This window comes from Rhododendron vialii, chromosome 7a (genome assembly GCF_030253575.1).
Source record: "Rhododendron vialii isolate Sample 1 chromosome 7a, ASM3025357v1".
Lineage (NCBI taxonomy): Eukaryota > Viridiplantae > Streptophyta > Magnoliopsida > Ericales > Ericaceae > Rhododendron > Rhododendron vialii.
The window spans coordinates 15,664,178-15,684,757 of record NC_080563.1 but is presented as its reverse complement, the minus strand read 5'-3'; the positions used below and the strand labels follow the sequence as shown (position 1 = coordinate 15,684,757).

At 37.8% G+C, this 20,580-nt stretch overlaps 1 pseudogene; it reads left to right on the top strand.

Annotated features, from left to right (window-relative positions):
- The first annotated feature begins 8,328 nt into the window (after positions 1 to 8,328).
- On the top strand, positions 8,329 to 16,299 carry LOC131332693 (zinc finger CCCH domain-containing protein 44-like; annotated as a pseudogene).
- Positions 16,300 to 20,580: the final 4,281 nt, after the last annotated feature.

Genomic DNA, 20,580 nt, shown 5'->3' with positions numbered 1-20,580 from the left:
TATGATATGTTAAGTATTAAAAGCGAAAAATGCAAAGAGCATTGAAATTAAAAATACCAATGGGTCGGACATCCCCAAGCGACTCCCTAGATCGTGCAACACCTGCTCCTCCTGTAGGCTCTGACGAGGCACAAATGCGTCCACCCCAAATGCACAAAAAAGTGAACGCGAGGCACATAGGACGCCTCGCTAAAAGCTGCCCACTCCTTCGCCGTTGTCTCTACCTCCAGTACCAAAGTGACCCAAGGACCCTTCCCCGCTCTCTGTCTCTCCTCATCCTCTCTCTCAGTTTCCTGAAAAGCCTTCTCACTTGCCAGCACACTCGCCAACGAGGGAGCCTCTGCTAATCGAGCACTCAAGTCCTGGGGGTCTACGCATTCTAAAGTATCTCGTAAGCTCACCCCCTGCTCCCTCGACAAACCAATGGGTGGTCTAAACAAAGGAACCACCAGTGGATCCCTCGCCTCTCGTCTATCACTCTCTCCCACTACGGACGTCCCCCTCGCCTACCTCCGAGCAACAACCTCGGCATCCTCGTTCTCAACTTTTTTATTCTCCGTTTCGATAGGCGTGTCCGACGGAGTGAATGGAAACTCAGGTAGGATAGCACTAGCCGGTGTTCCTCTTTCCTCCATGGCTCGACGCTCCACACTCACGTCTAACCCTCTATAGGGGGATGAAAACAATTGGTCTTTTAGAGCGGCACCAGATTGCAACGGCCGCTCGTGGCTCTTCACTGGAACCCTAGTTCGTCGTTGAAAACCTAATCTGCAAAACAGATAAGGTGTGAGCGCACCTTTGCCCCTCGTGTCAAAGGTCCTCCGATGCCTAAGTTAGTATCACGTACTATCAGGAAACCCTAATTATCAGTAGGAAGACAGTATGAATGCTCTGTATTGCGTACCTTTTTCCTCTAGATTTACCTCATATTTATAGATTCATAGATGCTTGCTGCCCAAGCACCCTTGTTGCCTTAGGTTTCCTATCTCTTATAGGAAACCCATGATATCTTGGATTCTCGTTCCCTTATCAGTTCATTACCTTAGTCCTTTTAGGACTCCTTTCCATAATTGGTCGAACATCCTATTCTCGTTGGGTATCTTACCAAGATCCTACGTTCTCGGGATCTCATTCCTTAATGGAATACACTTTCTCTGGACCCTTCCAGAATGTTCCCTCTACTTCAGCACTTGATTGAAGTTCTTTCTCTGTTCGGCTGTCTCATTGCCGAACAGACTGTATGGTCCAGTCACTTCACCTATAACTGGTCCTTTATCAATTACTTGGGCTAACTGTCTTCTCAGGAGTTCTCCCTCTGTTCGGCCTTTCTCTTTGCCGAACAGATTGCTTGGGTGGTGACTTTGCATGTCACCACTTCTATTATATTTATACCATGGGCCCTCGTACCATGTTACTAATTCTATCTGTTCGGGAATACCTCCCTACACCCTCCTATCTCTATCTCAATGATCGAACCAGCCGGAGTAACAGGAGTACTCGCAACGAAACCAGCCCGCAATGCAACTAAGTCTATTGAACCACCCCCGATCGGTTCTTCCACCGTTCGACGTTCCTCTTCTGCCACACGGTGTTCACCCATTACTGTATCACCCCCAATAACCAAACCATCACCACCACCAGCCGAAACCTCCACCGTACAGTAATCCCCTTCCACCGCACGGCGATCCTCCTCCACCGTATGGCGCTCTTCCATCACTACATCTTCATCAACCACCGCTACCGTGCCACTTTTGCTTGTTGAATCACTCATTGTCAGATCAACACTCGTTGTCAAGATTGTGAAACCCTCAATAGCTTTGCTACTATCCAAGGGCTTGACCACTGCTCTGCCGTCACCACTACCCTCGGCCATAGCACCTAGGCCCTCGCCCAATGTCGAACTACTCTCCTCGACACCGATTGGAACCGTGACAGCACCAGGCTTGGCCCCCTGTACCGCCGCACCATCACCACCACTCAGGGCTTCACCCGTGTTGTCTCCATCACGCTCCATGACTGTAATTGAAGGGTTAGAAACCTAGGGTTACAAAGAAGTCGAGAGAAGAAAGAAAGAGAGTTTGAATTTTTGAATAAAAACCGACTAAAACGGTTTTTGATTTTATACCCTGTAAACTCCTCCGTCGTACAGTAGATACATATCCCGTACGGTACAAAAATCAAAACTTTCAACCGCACAGTACCAACTCCACCATACAGTGCATATATGCAGCTCAAATTTAATTATATTCTCAACCTTGAACCCTCATGGTTCATTTCTTAATTTGGTGCTTTATCAATCTGTATTTGTTCGATGTATTCTGTGGTCATTTTTCAATGGTTCATTGAGATCTACCCTCAACAACCATCGTGTTTGGATTGTATCCCCAACAATCTTCAATCGTCTTCCAATTACCCCCAAATAGTGTAGACAGCCTCGCTAAGTTTACATTTTTATCAATTATGACTTGTTAAAAATCTCACTCTTAACGGCCATATTTCTAAATGGTTCATTGAGATCTATCCTCAATAACCATTTCTCAAGTGACTCATTGAGATCGTATCCTCAACAAATTTCAATCAACTTACCATCAAATGGTGTAGACAGCCTTGCTAAGTTCTTACACCCCTGCACCTTTAAGGCTACTTTCGGTAGTCTAGATAGCCTTATTTTACACTATTGTTTTATTAATCATCTATGAAGTCAATTTCAAATAATGTAGACAACCTTGCTAGGACTACATTTGTTGAATTATCTGTATCATGTTTGCCCCTATGAACTACGCAGGTCTGATCCTTACATTAGGGTACGTAGGCAGCTCGAAAGAGTGCAACCACATGGCTTTACATGTTGCAAAGTATTTTCTGCTTAAAAGATACTTAGATATACAAATTGGATGGTCTATGTCTTTGACGCAGCTCAGATCGAATCACTGGTCGTCGAGCCTTGTCAAAGAGGGGCATCTGTAGATACCCCAATTTGGATGCTTCGATATCTTCTAAGCCCCCGATGATGATAAAAGAATTTTGTATTAAAATAATACCATTTTGGGATGAATCCTTCTAAAGTCAACTCTACCCTACGATATACACTCCACCGTATGTTACACATACGTCATCCTAGCCGCCTTACAGTTAGGGCGGTAGTAATTTCCACCGCACGGTAGAAAAAACTCTACCGTACGGCACATGTGTGTACCGTACAGTACATCGGAACTTGCACCACCTTTTCAGAATTATCGGCCAAGGTATCTCAGGCCATCATGGTTCAGCTCGTAGCCCTCCATGGCCGACGTAAGCCTATAGCAGGCCCGTGGGTGCTTGAAGACCAAGCTAAATCCTTTGAAAAATTCCTCTATAAATTCCCTAGGGCTTTTTGAATAAGACACAAAAAAAAAAAAAAGATACATTTTTGAAAATCACACACAAATAAAAAAATGATGACAAGCTGAGAAATGTTATGCAAATCCCCTGCTTATTTCCTTTCACTTCAAAAACACCAAAAACATTTATCTTTTAAGACAAGTCCCAAATCTGTTTTCAAAAGCCACCAACAGTTTGATAAAAGGCATCACACTTTTCTCAGAAGGCAGGTCAGGCCAACGCCACAGTCCAAATTCACACTGAAAGTCTTTGCAATCACCACAAATTTTCAAAGAAGGATTCATTCCAAAGAAGGTATAACTTTCTGTTCTTATATTCTGAAGGGAACCATATTGTCACGCCCTGCATTTTCAACATAAATAAATATTCCGCTTTTAATAAAAGGTCCTCGCATATCATTAATAATATCCCAAAAGAGTCCCCACCTGTTTAATTTTAATACAGTATTGGCACTCCGGCCCAAATAAACTTAAAACAAGTACGAACAAGTTGTTAAGTTACAAACCCATCTTTATCAAAAGAAAGTAAATTACAAATATGATTAAGTAACTCAATACAAATAGCTTCCAAAGAGGGTCTTTTACTTCCAAGCAAACAATGCATGCGAGCTATTAACCAGCATTTGAACTTGAAAAGAAAGATTAGGTTGAGCTACAAGCCCAGTAGGAAAATCTTTACCAATCCTATGTGCAAACATGAAGACGAGTGCAGATAGATGAAGACATTAAGGTATAGCTCAATCGATAGATAGGAATCATTTCAAAGGGATGCCAATCATCCATAACAGCCATTTTAAGACTTGTCACTATCACCAATCAACCACATTGTTCATAAGACTCGAGCAACTCCAAAGTTCGACACAACTCTCTATCGCTAATCTCCACCATCGGTATTTCCACCCCTTGCGTTACCGTATAGCACTACAAGAGTCACCGTATTACCACCCCTAGCGTTTCGGTGTGCACCAATATCTAGGATCTCCGTATTACCACCCCATGCGTTACGAGACTTCCTAAATCGACCACCGACTCAAACAACTATTTCCTCACTCAACATACAAGTTAATACTTTCTCAGAACCTCATTCATTCATGAAACATGTCACGACATGCCAACAATATCACAAATATGCCACAAACGTTCACAAGCAATCATTCATTCGCAAGTTGCATCTTATTGACATTTTAACCAAGTAAACTATTATTTATTCCTTACTAACAGAAGGCCAAAGAGTAAAAAATAACATCCACTAATCATAAGAAGTCATAATGACAAAACAAGAATCGTAGGGGTAGCCAATGGATGTTGGGAGACTGACTTACCCCCACTCTAACAGTCATAACTTTTTGTGTACTTAGATTATTTAGATGATTTTGGTGGCAATGAAAAGATAACTTCAAGACCTTCGAATTGATATAAAATTTGCATGAATCCGACATCGGACGAGAAAGTTATGGCCGTTTGAAGTTGGGCTGAAACTCGAAAGACGAGCAGAAAATTCCAGAGAGGGGAGGGATCGATCCCCCCATCACCAGGGATCGATCCCTGGGCTTGCTGGACCAGAAATGAAAAGGGGGATCAATCCCCCAAGTTTAGGGATCGATCCCTAAACGATTTCGGGCGATTTCTGCAGATTTCGACAGCTTTCGAAACGAACGAAGGGAGACGATCAAAGCTCGATTCTCACATCATATCAACATATAAACACATAAAAGAGGTAAAGAAGCCCCTACCTCGCGACGAACACCAAGATCTACGAGATTTGAGCAAGCCCTAGCCTTTTTGAACTTCGAAATCAAAGAAAACCCTTTTCCAAGCTTGACCCACGGATTTCCAAGCTTAAGAACGTGAATGTAAGATCGAAGGGAGGTTGATTCTTGAAGTTCTTAAGAGATTGGGTGGAGTTTTGAGTGAGAGGGGGAGAGAGAGAGAATTCGGCCAGGAGAGAGAGAGAGAACGGATGAGAGAGAGTTGGGAGGTGGAAAATGATCCCCTACACCCCATATACACACCTTATATACCCTTATATTTTCTTATCACACCTATACTCCCTCAACTCTCAATTCATTCATTTCAATCCCCAATCTAATTAGCCACCAATTAAACCACAATTTCCCAATTGAACATTTAATAAACATTTCAATAATTAAGATTTTTCGGGTCTCTACAGTCTATCCTCCTTAAAGAAATTTTGTCCCGAAATTTTACAATTCAAACCAACTAAGCTCATGCATCAAGTAAACATGCTAATGCCACCACACATATTACCAAACAACAAGTTAACAATCATAAAGTCGAAATTTGAGACTCACATTGATTCGATTCGGAAATAAATGCAGACACTTCTCTCTAATCTCGTTTTCCCTTTCCCACGTCGACTCTTCCTCTCCGAGATTACTCCATTGGGTTCGCACTAACGGAATGGTCTTACCCCTAAAAAAAAAAAAAAACTTGCTCGCGCGAATCTTAAATACGTATCAATTTCTCCTCAAGAAATCCACCAACCTATGATCATCCCTATCAAATTTGGATTTGCACAGATTACTCAAGCTCGACGAACATTTGTACTAATATTCTAATCCCATATAATTACAAAACAATCACAGCGAGATCTATCAACTAGTGCACCCATGTTCTCCAAACTCTGAAATTCACATTCCTATTCCTTGTGCCTTATCCCAATAAGTACTCATCTACCTACCAAGAAGGATGTATCGAAATGCTTATAAAAACTCCAATTCTTATTTCCCTCAATTAACTTCAACCAACGAGTCAAAATTTTCACATACTAATTTAGAGTACCCAAATGGTCTCTATTATAATAGAATCGAGAAAATTCTCATCTACCTAAAAACGTTCTAAAAGAATTCTCATGAGTTAACTAATCACTTGGTACCACCTAATCTAATATACATCTCATACAATAGCGAATCGTCCCTTTTCTTATCACATGATGTTACATTCTTTGAAATAGCATGGGCCATCTCTAACTTAAAACTCTGGCTTAATGTTTCCACCTTGATGATAACCGGGTTCAATTGTACCCCAAAATCTAACTAAGCATGTATTTCTTTTTTTTTTTTTTGACCCAAAGATACTCACAGAAAACTTAGAGAATGTGAGTGACTTGCTCACAAACAAGATTCATAATCACAGAACGGATCCAAATTAAACTTAGCTTGCAAACAATCCAAGACCAAATTATTAGACTACATAATGATTCATTATCCTCTGCTCAGTCATAAAACTAACTTGCAATAGTTAAACTCCTCACACTTCAAGTTATTGATATTTCTTTTAACGCCAAGAGTAAACACGTCCCACAATCGATCCAACTCTATTGATACTGCTAATGATACGCTGCAACGTTACTCCCTTAATTATCCCAAATGGTTTATTTTCAAATTCAAATATCATTTTCAAGTCCCAGGTTTTCCCGAGTAGCAAACCATTTTACAAAAACCCGGGTGGCGACTCTTCAATTTTTCAAAACGAGCGACAGGGGATGGCCTCCGAAAAGGCCCATCTCGGGCTCTAGTAGCCCACAATAATGTTGTGTAATTGTTGCCTACATTATGATGAGAATTTTTCAAAACTAATATAACAATCCAACCAAGCATAAGACAAAAAGGGCTTCTTTGACATGGTTTTTACACTTTTTTTTTCTGTTTTCTTTTGATTTTTGAAAGATTCAGATCAAAATTTTACAAACATTTTATGCGTAAAACAGTTTTCGCCTCGGGAAGAAAAATCAAAAAGTAGCACAATGCTACTTACACAACAATTCAAACACAACAACTCACATACATATGAGGCCCACACATAGTAGTGTGTGTGGAACCCACATGTATATGAGAGGTTGTGTTTGGTGTTGTGTTTGAATTGTTGTGTGGGTAGAATTTTTGTAAAAAGTATTACTCCCTTTGTCCCAATTTAATTATTCTTTTTAGGAGTTTGTGTCATTTTTAAATTGATTATATATTGTAATTTATAATATTTTATGTGATTTTGAAAACATTGTATTATATAATTAATCGAGATCTATTAAATAAGATCCATATTCGATATGAAATTCATTACAGATTTGAAGATATAACTATTTTTTTAGCCATTTATGATGTAACGAGAGACAATTGAATTGGGACGGAGGAAGTAAAATACAAACCAAAATTAGAGAAAGATTGAGTCTAGGCGGCCATGGAATAAACAGAAGGAAAAAAAAGGTACTGTATGACGTGGGAACAAATATATTAGTAGTACAATAATCGTAATGTAAGGGCACAAACTGATATAAACATAACTTATGGGGACCTAATAAGGAAAATAAGGTTTAATTAACCTTTCAAAAAAAAAAAAATGGAAAATCTCTTATTTCCGTTACAGCCATTTGTGAGTCCATTATGCATTTATTGCAGTAATTTGAACTATTTTTTGTAGGATTCGCAAAGTAGTATACCCATAAAGAAACCAACTTCATCAAATATGGAAAGGTATATCAAAAATTGAAATTTGATTTGTAAAATGGATAGTCTAATTTTGTTCATGATCGTCTATTCTAGAAATCAAATTTTAATTTTGTATATGTCTATCAATGTCCGATAAAGTTAAAATTTTTGCATGGACATACTACTCTACAAATCTTACAAGATAAACGATTTAGATTACTGCAATCGTCTAGTGTGAGCCACAATGACCAGTAGAAACCATGAATTTTCTCCCGAAGATGGAAAGAATTTTAATCTCTTCAAAAAAAACTGATTACAACTAAGCAAATTAATTGTACAAAATTCGAGAGAACAACTCCCACTCAGGATGTTGCTGGAAATGATATTGACATTCTAAAAATTGATGCAGACATTCTAAAAATAAAAAGAAGGGGCTTTAGAATTACACTAATTTTAGAATGTCTGCATCAATTTTTGTAGTGCCAATATCATTTACCTTTTGCTAAACCATTTCTGTCCAAAAAATATTTTTGCGATTCGCATTAACACTAGATTCTAGAACAATCCATCACACCCGTACTGCAATCTTCATTCAGCTCTCTCTCTCTCTCTCTCTCTCTCTCTCTCTCTAAAATACATGCAGTAACCGAACCACGGCCTTCCAACAGCTCAGTGATTTGGGTTCTTTTTACTTGGCAGATTCTAAAGTTAGTGTCTCTCTCAAGTGGGTATTTGTCTAATCGCCTAAACTGCATCGTTGCGTTTGATTTCTTGTGTAAAACCCTAGTTTTTTTTCTTTTTTCTCAAGAGGGTTTTGATAATCCTCTGCATTGGGTTATCTACTGATCATTCACTGGTTCCCTTATTTAATTTGTACTTGTTTTTTGCAGCATCTGGAAATAGAATCTTGGTTTTTCTTGGATAGTTTTTGGGGGTTTTGAGGGGTATTTGAAATCAAGAGCTCTGCATCGAAGGAGGCCCAAAAGTAGACACAAGTGATGAAGAAGAAAGGGAAAAAGATTAAAAAGAAGGATGAAAGTGCTGAGGATTGGTGCTTTGTGTGCAAAGATGGTGGGCTGCTGATTGTTTGCGACTACAAGTGAGTTCAGGGATATGCCTTCCATGCTTATTGTTACTCTAAGCACTGCTAAACTGCTAGTGATACACACTCGGTACGGGCCCTACCATAACCCTTGGTGCGGGCCCATATCCTTTGTGCGGGTCCCACTGTTACCCTTGGTGCGGGCCCATACTATGTTGGTACTTTATCTGTTTACAATTTCCTCCTCCACACCCATCTTGGTGTGGGCCCACATTGGTTTGGTACCTTTCCTTTTAGAGTCTTTTATTTGCAGTATTTATGCGGTATATAAATATATTCCTTCCGTTCCACTTTAAATGTTTTTTATGAGATTTCGTGCAACTTTTTGAAAAAAAAAAAACATATTTTTACAATAAAACATATTTTTCTTATACCAAATTAAAGTATTTTTCTTATACCAAATTAAAGTGCTTATTGACATTTATAGTGGGACAACAAAGTAATAATTTGTCAAAGCTCTCTTCCTTGGAATGGAGGGTATCATCCTCTTTACGAACTCTCTTAAGTTGTTCAGAAAATGAGGGTGTCCAAACCAGAGGGCTAGCAATTTTTCGGCTTAAGGAATTTTTTAACCTCCATCCCATCTGGGTTCTATCAGATTTTGTTAAATGTTAAGTACAATGTCTACAAAAATAAATTCGCTTAATTTTTACATACTGCTTGATAATTTAACGGGGACTATAGATTGTAGTAATGTAGTATAGTACAATTTTAAAGAAGCATAATAAGAGAAACTATTAGAGTGGAAAAAAAAGACCTTTAGAAGTTTCAACATAGACCCGGAAAATAGAACTTCTAAAAAGAAATAAATGGCCAATTGTTGTTAATTGTAAGAAAAATAATGTATGATCTTTTGTTGCTGTTTGGGGAAAAAGATATATGGTACATTACATAGTTCCTCTAACGGAGTAAAGGGGAGAGTATCAGGCAAGGCGTTTCATCCCTTGGGGGAATGGCTTAAATATTCGACCTTTCTTTATTTTAGGTTCAAAGGTGCTTGTTAACAATAACGCATAAGACTGGACTCAATAATAGCAAAAGGACTTAGAACGTCTAGCAGTGGCAGGCATGTCTGCAATCAGTGAAATGTCGTTTAATGGAGCCACCTTCATGGCATTTTCTTAACAAGCTCTTACTTAATATTTATGCATTGTTACATAAGTTTATAGCTTCGTCATGTTTAGTAAAATCAGTAATCATGTGCTTATTTTCTATATGGCGACCAAGTTGGGCAACGCGCTTGATGTATATGCTATTCTATTTATTTATCAGACCCAAAGTCTGAGGCTTTTCAATTTCTGATTGCTTTTAACTTAACATCCTTATTTTCTTGATCCTCATTAACTTGTGGCCTAACTAGTTCAGGGAATCTTAGTAAATTCAATTTGTTATTTATTCTTGACGTGGTGTAATTGTACTGCTTCAGGCAGTGTCTAAAATCATATCATGCCGGGGGGGGGAAGGATGAATCAGCTTTGGAGACTGAGAACAGCTGGACTTGTGGTAAGCCTCCTGTATCTACCTGCAGCTTGAATTTTCCTTTTCTTGTGTACATCGAGTAAAAGCATGGCACCAACTGCCCCTGCAGCATTTACAAAGTCTAAAAGCTTATAGCTTTGTTGTAACGATATGACACAGAGTAATTTGGTTTTGAAATTCTATATTAGCTTAAGGTTTCCTACCTTCCGCGTGTCCTGGAAAAAATAACTGAATTGACTTTTATTGAAGCATGTTTTAACTTTTTGGGATCAAGTGTTTATGTTAAGATCGTTGAAGTTGTTACTATTTGCAAAAAAAAAACAACACATACATTGTGGATTCTTTTGTATTGAAAAAGGGGCATATGGTTTGCAATTGTTTTAACATCATCCTAAACATGCTATACCTATAATAACTTCATTACAGTTTCCAAGTCTGTGCAGAGTGCTGACCAATGTTTTGGAAATCGGGCCAGGACCTAGACAAGTCGAAGGTTCAGTAAAACCGGCCAGGGTAATATATTTGATAGTTACATGTGGGATGCAAGTGAAAAAGCTAAAACACCAGGCTATAAATACAAGTAAAATGCTGCTACAGCTAAGTGAACTACTGATTTGAGACGGAACATGCTCTAACTGCAAATTAGAAAGCCAAGGGTTTCAATGCTCAGTTTCCCACAATCGTTGGACTGATCTATGACTATATTTTTCTCCAAAGGCGAAATACATCCGGTGAAAGCACTAATGCGTGACTGATCTTGTTAAGTTGTTATTTATGGTATTTGCAATGCTTTCTTGCTAGATAAATAATTTAGCTATTATGTCTACATTTTATGCCTTTTTACATGTATTTAATTTCTTAAAAAATACATATCACGTCATTATTCAGTTCTAGTTGACCCGACAATTCGGTGACCTGTGAGCCGTTCCTGTTTCTGGTTCGCTATGGTTTCCAATTTTCAAACATTTTTGCAGACATGAGAGCTAAGGCTCTCTACTATGCTGTTGTTGAGACATGTGTTTTTATATTCTTCTAAAAACTGAATGAAACCTTCTGCTGCTCTATGTTTTATGATACTGGCTTATCTTGTTGTATACCAATCCAGTTGGACAATTCATAATTGATATGACAGCGAGCTAATTCAAAACTGAATGAAACCTTCTGTTGCTCTAGGTTTTATGATACTAGCTTATTTTGTTGTATACAAATCATTATTGATATGCCAGCATGCAAATTGATTTTGATTTTTCTATTTCAGAATGGCATTCCCGCCTCGCTTGCCACAAGAGTTCGGAATTCCAATGTTTTTGCTGCCCAAATGCTGTCTGTCAACGCTGCAGTGCTGCTGCGGAGTTTGCAGTGTTAGAGGGAACAGAGGATTCTGCAATAACTGCTTAAAGCTTGCACTACTTTCAGAAGAGAATATGGATGTTGATTCTGATGGGGTATGTCATCGAAAAAGACCTGCAAACTATTCCTTGAAGTTTGCTATTTTTATCATATGAATTGGAAAAAGAAAGATTTTAGGATTAGCAAGTTCTTTTTCTGGTTTTGAGATCATCTCCTTGTTGTGAAGAAAGAAGCCATGTGATTGATTCTCTGTGTTCAATGAACTTTCAACTCATCTCACAATAGACTAGCATACGACTTTATTTTCGTTATATATCCCTTGTCAACTTTTAATCCTAAATTCTTCTAGTCTTTGGGTTGTACTGTTTTTTCCCATGCAGGTAATATATACGAAAAATAGTTTAATAGTCTTCTTTCTTTTGGAGTGCTTGTTTTGCTCAACATACATGACCTAAACTTTTGCTCAAGTAACATGCAAATTATGTTTAAATTATCACACGTGTAAGGACACCTACAATGACTGGTATAAAGCCCTACTATGATCAAAGACGTAAATTACATGAGTAAGAAGATCAAAGTATAAAACAAACATTAGTAGTTTTTTTTAACAGCAAAAAGGGATGTTTAAATAGATGGAACACCGGGAGTACAATAACACAAGTGGGGCACAGAAAGACGTAAATTACATGAGTAAGAAGATCAAAGTATAAAACAAACATTAGTAGTTTTTTTTAACAGCAAAAAGGGATGTTTAAATAGAAGGAAAACCGGGAGTACAATAACACAAGTGGGGCACAGAAAGAAAAGAGCGAAATACAAACCAGAGAAAACAAAATTAATATTGCACAGAGCTCTTCAATCCTAACAACAACAATTTCGTTGAAGGGAAATAATACAGAAACCCAAAAGGAGGTCAAATTACCAGATGTTTTTTTTATATCCATTTTTAAGCTCAAAAGATGAGCTTTGTTTAAACAAGGGAGGAGTTTTGTTGCTCATTATCTTCACTGACTGTGTGCTTATTGCATTCCAAGAGAAGGTACACTTTAAAGATAGAGAAACAGTCGAGGGCCTATTCAAGGAATACTGGGACATAATCAAGGAGAAGGAAGGCTTGACTGTAGAACATCTCCATTCTGCTGATGTTCGAATGAAAAGGGTAGAAACTATAAGTATAACTCCTATAAACTAAAATCTGATGAGGATGAAGAAAGTCGATTCTCATCTGATTCCGATGATGATGATGACGATGAGGAGGAGGAGTAGGAGGAGGATGAGGATGATGGCATAGAAGGGGATAAGCCAGTGCAGAAAAAGAGGAGATCCAAGGGGCGGCGATTTAAGAGGAAAAGTGAGGCACAATCAAATAAAAGAGAGTTCATTGGTTGGGGATCCAAAGCTCTCACTGATTTTCTTTCATCTATCGACCAAGACACAAACAAAAAACTATTGCAATATGACGTGTCTTCTATCATCACTGGATACATCAATGAGAACAGGCTTTTTGACCCACAGTGTAAAAGGAAGATTTTGTGTGAGGAAAAGCTGAAGTCTGTTTTGGGCAGGAAAACAGTGAACAGACATAAAATATATGACATCTTGGAACCTCATTTCATTGAGAACCTAGAAGTGTCAGAGGAGGAGGAACAGGGATACAGTTCAAAAGATGAGGATAGGAATCTCTCTGTGGCTTTTAAAAAACAAAAAAAAATCGAGTACGCATAAAAAACCTGAGAAAAAAGAAGTGTTTGATGCTCCAATGAGCTATCATTCTGCCATTATTCCTGAAAACATTAAGCTTCTCTATCTGAGGAGGAGCCTAGTGCAGGAGCTATTGAAGCAACCTGAAACTTTCGAATGCAAGGTAATAGGAAGTTTTGTCAGAGTCAAGCCAGAATCTAGTGATGATAGTCAGAGTTGTTCTCATCTACTTGCGCAAGTCACAGGTTTGTGTGGTGGATAACTAATAATTCATTAATGTAATTGAACTATTTCTTCCTTTTAGTATGTCCCCCGAGTCTTGACAGTGGTGTTTGTCCTTCATTTTACTTGTGATTTTTTTTTATGTTTTTTTATTTAGTGCTCAAAATAGAGATATTTAGTAATCAGATGTTCGAGTTATGTTCGACTTGTTGTAAGCACTTCCATTGATTTATTCCTATGATGGAACATATTAGCGGGCCACTTGTGGTTTAAACCTTATTTTCAAAAACTTGTGATACCTGCAGTATGTTTGAGGAGTTGAAATCGTATGAAATTTTTCAGTCCTGCTACTTCTATCAGTGTAGCCATGTAGGTGCTATTGTGAACCGTTTCAATACATTCTATTTAAGCACTAAAAGGCTTCAATTAATCTATGCTCGTTTGATGTTGATAATGTATGTAGACAACGGAGTCAAATTTGACCATTATGGAGTTTCAGTTCTGATAACACATGGTTCTTTCATTTGGCAATGTTTTGCATGTGAAACCCAATTGTGTTAATCTTGGTAAAATAATCAGGAGGCAAATGTTGATTGCGTATGGGATGAGAATCATGAGATTACCTCACATTCCTTTTAAGTACTCCTTACTTATAAATCGTGGCGCTTCCGGAGGATAGATTTCCGAGTCCAACAAAAAACAAAGCATTACATATTAAAAAGAGTAAATATCTTGTCCTTGATTGGAAACTTGAACAATAGAAAGAACCAGAAGTAACTTTATCATTCTTCTTTTGAATTGAATCTTTAAAATTCTTTTATTTGCATCGTTTCATTCTTGAGTTTGCAGAACCTAACCAAATCTTCCTGGAAACGTGGGTGATTTTTATTATCAGTGAAAGCTTGTTACGAAGAAATAATGGTGATTTGTATTTTCTGTGAAAGCTTGTTTTCATCGCACATTTCCTTTGTCACTAAACTTTTGATGTTTTCCCATACCATGTATATACACTTAGGTGTGAAGAAGACATCGTCGGGGGAAAACAGTCCTGGGATTCTCCTTGAAGTTTCTAATATCTCAACAGACCTACGTATTGACATGCTTTCAGATGATAACTTTTCCGAGGTAACGATATCGAAGTCTTTTCGGTGTCTCTTCTTTCTTTCTTATTTGTTTTATAACGCTTCTTCTTTCTCTAGTTCACCGTGAGACATTGAAAGAACTGATACGTGGTTGAAATCAATTGTAGCAGAATCTAGTAAAAGTGGTACAATGATGATTTCAGCTTCACATCTAAGTTAACATGAATAATGTACGACCAGAGTGCACCAAAACAAAAAAGAAGAAGAGAGGAGTAATCATGTGAAGAATACTAATGTGATGTTGCAAAAAGATTTGTGCAGTGTGGGTATGGAGTCTATGGACTGTAATGTACTAATGTTTTCACTTATTCATTTTCTTTTGGAGGTTTGTGCTCAGAACTTCTGCTCAGTGAAGGGCTATATACTCTATTAGCTTTTAACAACTCATTTTATTAGCTTTTAACAACTCATTTTATTTTTTGCTACAAAAAACTTTCAATTTATGTTTTCCCCTTCCCCTAGAATTTCCAGCTCATTTCACTATTTTTTTACTGTTGTATTGTCCGGCCTATAAATTAATCTGTTTTTTCTTCTTTTAGGTGGGAATGCCATTTGAGTCATTTGATCATCCGTGGGGTAGCTTTCACTTGTTTTCATCATTTATTGATAATCATGCATATGCATCTACCATTACAGCATGCATGACAACAACAGATCAATCGAATAATAAGTCCCATCCAAATCCAAGGTGAGTTTGGTCACGTGGGCATGAAAAAAACAACTAATTTAAATGGCGTGCTCTCAAGAAATCAATTCGAATTCCATGAAAGTCAAATATTCCAAAAAGCGGTGCTATTTTTTGGTTGGCGATTTTATTGACAAAACGTATATTCTTTTGTATCCCATTCTTTATCGGGTTGTAATTTTTTTTTTTATCTTTTCTAAGCGTAGAGAGTCTATATAAGATTAGAGTGGAAGAAGTCTTTTTTATGTAATTGGAGAGTGTTTTGAATGGGTAGAAAAGGGAAGAACTGCTCTTGGGAGGAAAGAAATTGGTGCTCATGGAAAGATTTGCTGGACATGGAAGGGATTTGCTACATATCTTGATGCATCTTCTCCTCTGATTAATTGCAAGGCGTATCATGATCTGTTGGCTGAGAACAGATTGGTGAGATTAAATTACCGATTTCGGTAAGTCTATTGGTTGGAGGATGTTTTCATCTCTAAAGTGTAACGATTTTTGTTCATTTGAGTCTTGGAGTACAAATGAGATCTTTCGATCATTGATACACACCACGGTATCTCCAACAAGTTTTTCACTTCATCGATTCAACTATTTGAGTCGTCTTCTGGTGGATTTCTGGAAATATCTTGGAAGACTTGTGGATTCAAGGCTGCGGCATTCAAGCATTGGGTGTGGTGGCGAACAAGCGAATTCGGCAAGTAGGTCTTAAGGGCAATTTTGAGGATTTAAATCGTGGGTTAAGATTACTTGTAACTACACAATTGGTTTTATAGTGCTTGATTCATTCCCATGGTTTTTACCCTTTTAAGGGTTTTTCACGTATATCGTTTGTGTTCATCGTTTACTCTTCGTTCCAATTATTGCTTGATTATTGGGTTAGTAGCAAAATAGATTTTTCAAAATTAATAATAAGAAGTTCACGCCATCCGTCTATGCATGTCACAACTTCCTACTTAAAGTACCATTTAATCATTCTCAATTATGCTTTTCATTTCACAATCCTCAATATTATAGTGCTTAACATATAACAAGTCCATATCGTTCATGATAACATGTCACAATGTCCACATAATCATTCGAATGCATAGACAACGAATGAGTACCATATTCATTTAATTGAACCCGTTTCTTTCGTACAACGAGAACCAAAGGGATGGAGATGATCAATGAATTATTGGAATACGAGTAATCAAGCTTAGAGGTGGTTTGAAGACGTTCAAAAAGTATTAGAAGTGATTGAGAGTCAAAACAATCGAGAAGAGGTCAAAATGGTTCAAATTAGTCTAGCGAGCATGGGTATCCCCCGACGATAGAAATCCAGATTGTAAGGGTATCAATACTTCTGATCATTGGTATCAATACCCAGGGACTTTGAGCAGCGATTTCTGCAGATTTTCATGAATGAAACCCAAAGAACAAACAACAATCTAAGGCACAATCAATGCATGAAATCAACTCAAAAACATATAGAACAAGCAAGAAGTCCCTACCTCAAGTGATTCGAGCGAAACTCAAGCGATTGATCGAAGCCCAAGCGAACCCTAGAACTCCACATTTGAAATCAACCAAGAATACTCCTCTCCGAGTCAATCCAACAAACTACAAGCTTATAATTACGAGTAGAAGGTAGAATGGAGGTTAGACTTCATGGGTTTCGTGTTTGGGGATGAGATTTTGTGTGTGGGAGCAAGAGAGAAAAAGTGAAGGAGCCGAGAGAGAGAAAAAGGCGTGGAGAGAGAGAGAGAGAGAGAGAGATGAGATGGGTGTCGTATTTTTATCCTCTACACACACTCCTATTTATACTAGCACAAACACAAAACACACTTGCATTTCCTCAAGTAACATCTTTATCACATTGACCCCAATTCATGTAAACTCAACAAATTTCACATTTTCTTCAATTCCTTGCATTTATATAACCTTTAAGTAATTTCTGAAAATACCAGTACCATTTAATCATTCTCAATTATGTTTTTCATTTCACAATCCTCATATAGTGCTTAACATATAACAAGTCCATATCGTTCATGATAACATGTCACAATGTCCACATAATCATTCGAATGCATAGACAACGAATGAGTACCATATTCATTTAATTGAACCCGTTTCTTTCGTACAATGAGAACCAAAGGGATGGAGATGATCAATAAATTATTGGAATACGAGCAATCAAGCTTAGAGGTGGTTTGAAGACGTTCAAAAAGTATTAGAAGTGATTGAGAGTCAAAACAATCGAGAAGAGGTCAAAATGGTTCAAATTAGTCTAGTGAGCATGGGTATCCCCCGACGACAGAAATCCAGATTGTAAGTGTATCAATACTTCTGATCATTGGTATCAATACCCAGGGACTTTGAGCAGCGATTTCTACAGATTTTCATGAATGAAACCCAAAGAACAAACAACAATCTAAGGCACGATCAATGCATGAAATCAACTCAAAAACATATAGAACAAGCAAGAAGTCCCTACCTCAAGTGATTCGAACGAAACTCAAGCGATTGATCGAAGCCCAAGCGAACCCTAGAACTCCACATTTGAAATCAACCAAGAATACTCCTCTCCGAGTCAATCCAACAAACTACAAGCTTATAATTACGAGTAGAAGGTAGAATGGAGGTTAGACTTCATGGGTTTCATGTTTGGGGATGAGATTTTGTGTGTGGGAGCAAGAGAGAAAAAGTGAGGGAGTCGAGAGAGATGAGATGAGTGTCGTATTTTTATCCTCTACACACACTCCTATTTATACTAGCACAAACACAAAAGACACTTGCATTTCCTCAAGTAACATCTTTATCACATTGACCCCAATTTATGTAAACTCAACAAATTTCACATTTTCTTCAATTCCTTGCATTTATATAACCTTTAAGTAATTTCTGAAAATATAGGTCTCTGCAATTGTGATTCACGGATTGGATTGGAACTGAACCATAGGGCTTTTGGTTCAGAACGGAGTGCATTTCCTAAGAACAGTGACTCGTTATTCGGTCTTCGAATTTCTATGAATCCGATCTGTACTGTAAGCAGCCTTAGTATCTAGTGGGTGGGTTGCCAACGGGAGTTTGCATTGACGTACAAAATTCAATGTTGGATGAGGTTAAAAAGTACTCCATTCGTCTCGTAAAGTTAGTTTTCTACGAAATTATGTGCAATTTTCAAGCTTAAAAATAATGTACTTACCAAAATAATTTTCTGTATAATATGTATCTTATTTGATAAATCTCAATGAGATTTTTAAAACGGTGCAAGAAAAATCAAAAAATTAATTCCATAAATACATTATTCTTAAGTTTAAAAATTGCACGAAATTTCGTAGGAAACCAATTTTATGAGACGGAGAAAGTACTACTCCCTCCGTCTCTTTTTTAGAATCCAGTATTCCATTTTGGACTGTCCCTTAATAAGTGTCCATTTTGTAAAGTTAATAAGTAAAAGTTTGTGCATTTTTTATTTTGCCCCTAAAAGTGGATTCCATTTTGAAAAGTTAGTGAGTAAAAGTGTAATGATGATGTCTTCATAGAAGGTAAATAGGAAAAGTGGAGGTAAAAGTTGATGTGAAAGATGTAATGATAATGTCTTTTTTAATAAGTTGGAGTTACGAAGAAGAACACTTAAAAAGAGACGGAGAAAGTAATTTTATTAGGATTAAGAAAAAGAGTGTTGGGAAGAGATCAAAATTAGCTAGTGTACTGAGATTCTCTGGGTGTGCTTTTAGAAATTACCTCCGTCTTGGAGAATGGGCCGAGGAGGGATTATTTTGGGCTTCTTGTACCATTCATTTAACCGAAGAATCCACCATCTACAGCACTAGTACTAGTACACTACTTACAATTTGGCAGCCCATCCATAATTCTAAAAATTGCAGCCCATCCACAACACTAGATTTATTTTGGCAGCACACTTCTGCAAACTCTTTGACATGAGTGATGCTAGCCGTACTGACCACCTCCCACCGAAATCGTACCGACGGCCACCGAACGGCTGATCCAAGCCGTCCAAAAATTCTAAAAAAAAAAATGCTGAGGGGCCCAACGTGAAAATCAACGGCATCTGAGGTGTGTAGGGTGCTTGATCCGAGCACCCCTTTTTTCGTGTATGTACACTCATATACATATATACACGAAAAGGGATGCTCAAATCAAGCACTCTACACATCTCGGATGCCATTGATTCTCACGTTGGGCCCTTCGGGTTTTTTTTTAGAATTTTTGGACGGCTCGGATCGGCCGTCCGGTGGCCGGAGACTGGCCGCCGGCTGCCGTCGGTACGATTTCGGTGGTTGGTACGTATATCATTTCGCCTTTGACATTAATTAATCCTATTAGTGTGTATAGAATAAAGCATGGAGAGAACTATTGGAAGGACGAGATAGTTGCTATCATAGAAGGGGAAGAGAAATTGATGCATTACGTGTTTATTAGAATACGAATTGTGTATAGAATAAAGCATGGAGAGAACTATTGGAAGGACGAGATAGTTGCTATCATAGAAGGGGAAGAGAAATTGATGCATTACGTGTTTATTAGAATACGTATATATATATATATATATATATATATATATATATATATATAGGGGTAATTTGTCTTGGCAATGAAAGAATTTATAAGGCGGTAGAATGAGAAATTATTCTTTGCTCTTTGAGCAAGGCCATGTGGTGTTCCAGATGTGTTGTGATTGATTAAAATTATGGGACCCGTGACTTTTGTGTTGGTAAATTACAGAACAAAATGAAACACATTCCGTATTGTGATTGATGTGGAGCATTATTCCAAGAGCACTCAATAACTTCTCGGAATGGAGATTGGAAAATTAAGTGCCTATAAAGCTTAGCCTTTGTTCTATTCGGTGCATATAGTATATTATATACCTACGCAATATTTGAGAAAATGAGAAACGTTGCAATTTTAGTGAGTTATTTGGAACGAATTTTTAATGGGTTTTGGGGGAGGGGAGATTGGAACCGTTGCTGCAACTTTCATGACGGGAATTGGATGTAATAATAATTGAGGCAGAATAATAACGTTGAAGAAAAAAACAAAAAAATGATGGCCTGGGCGACTTGTGGCC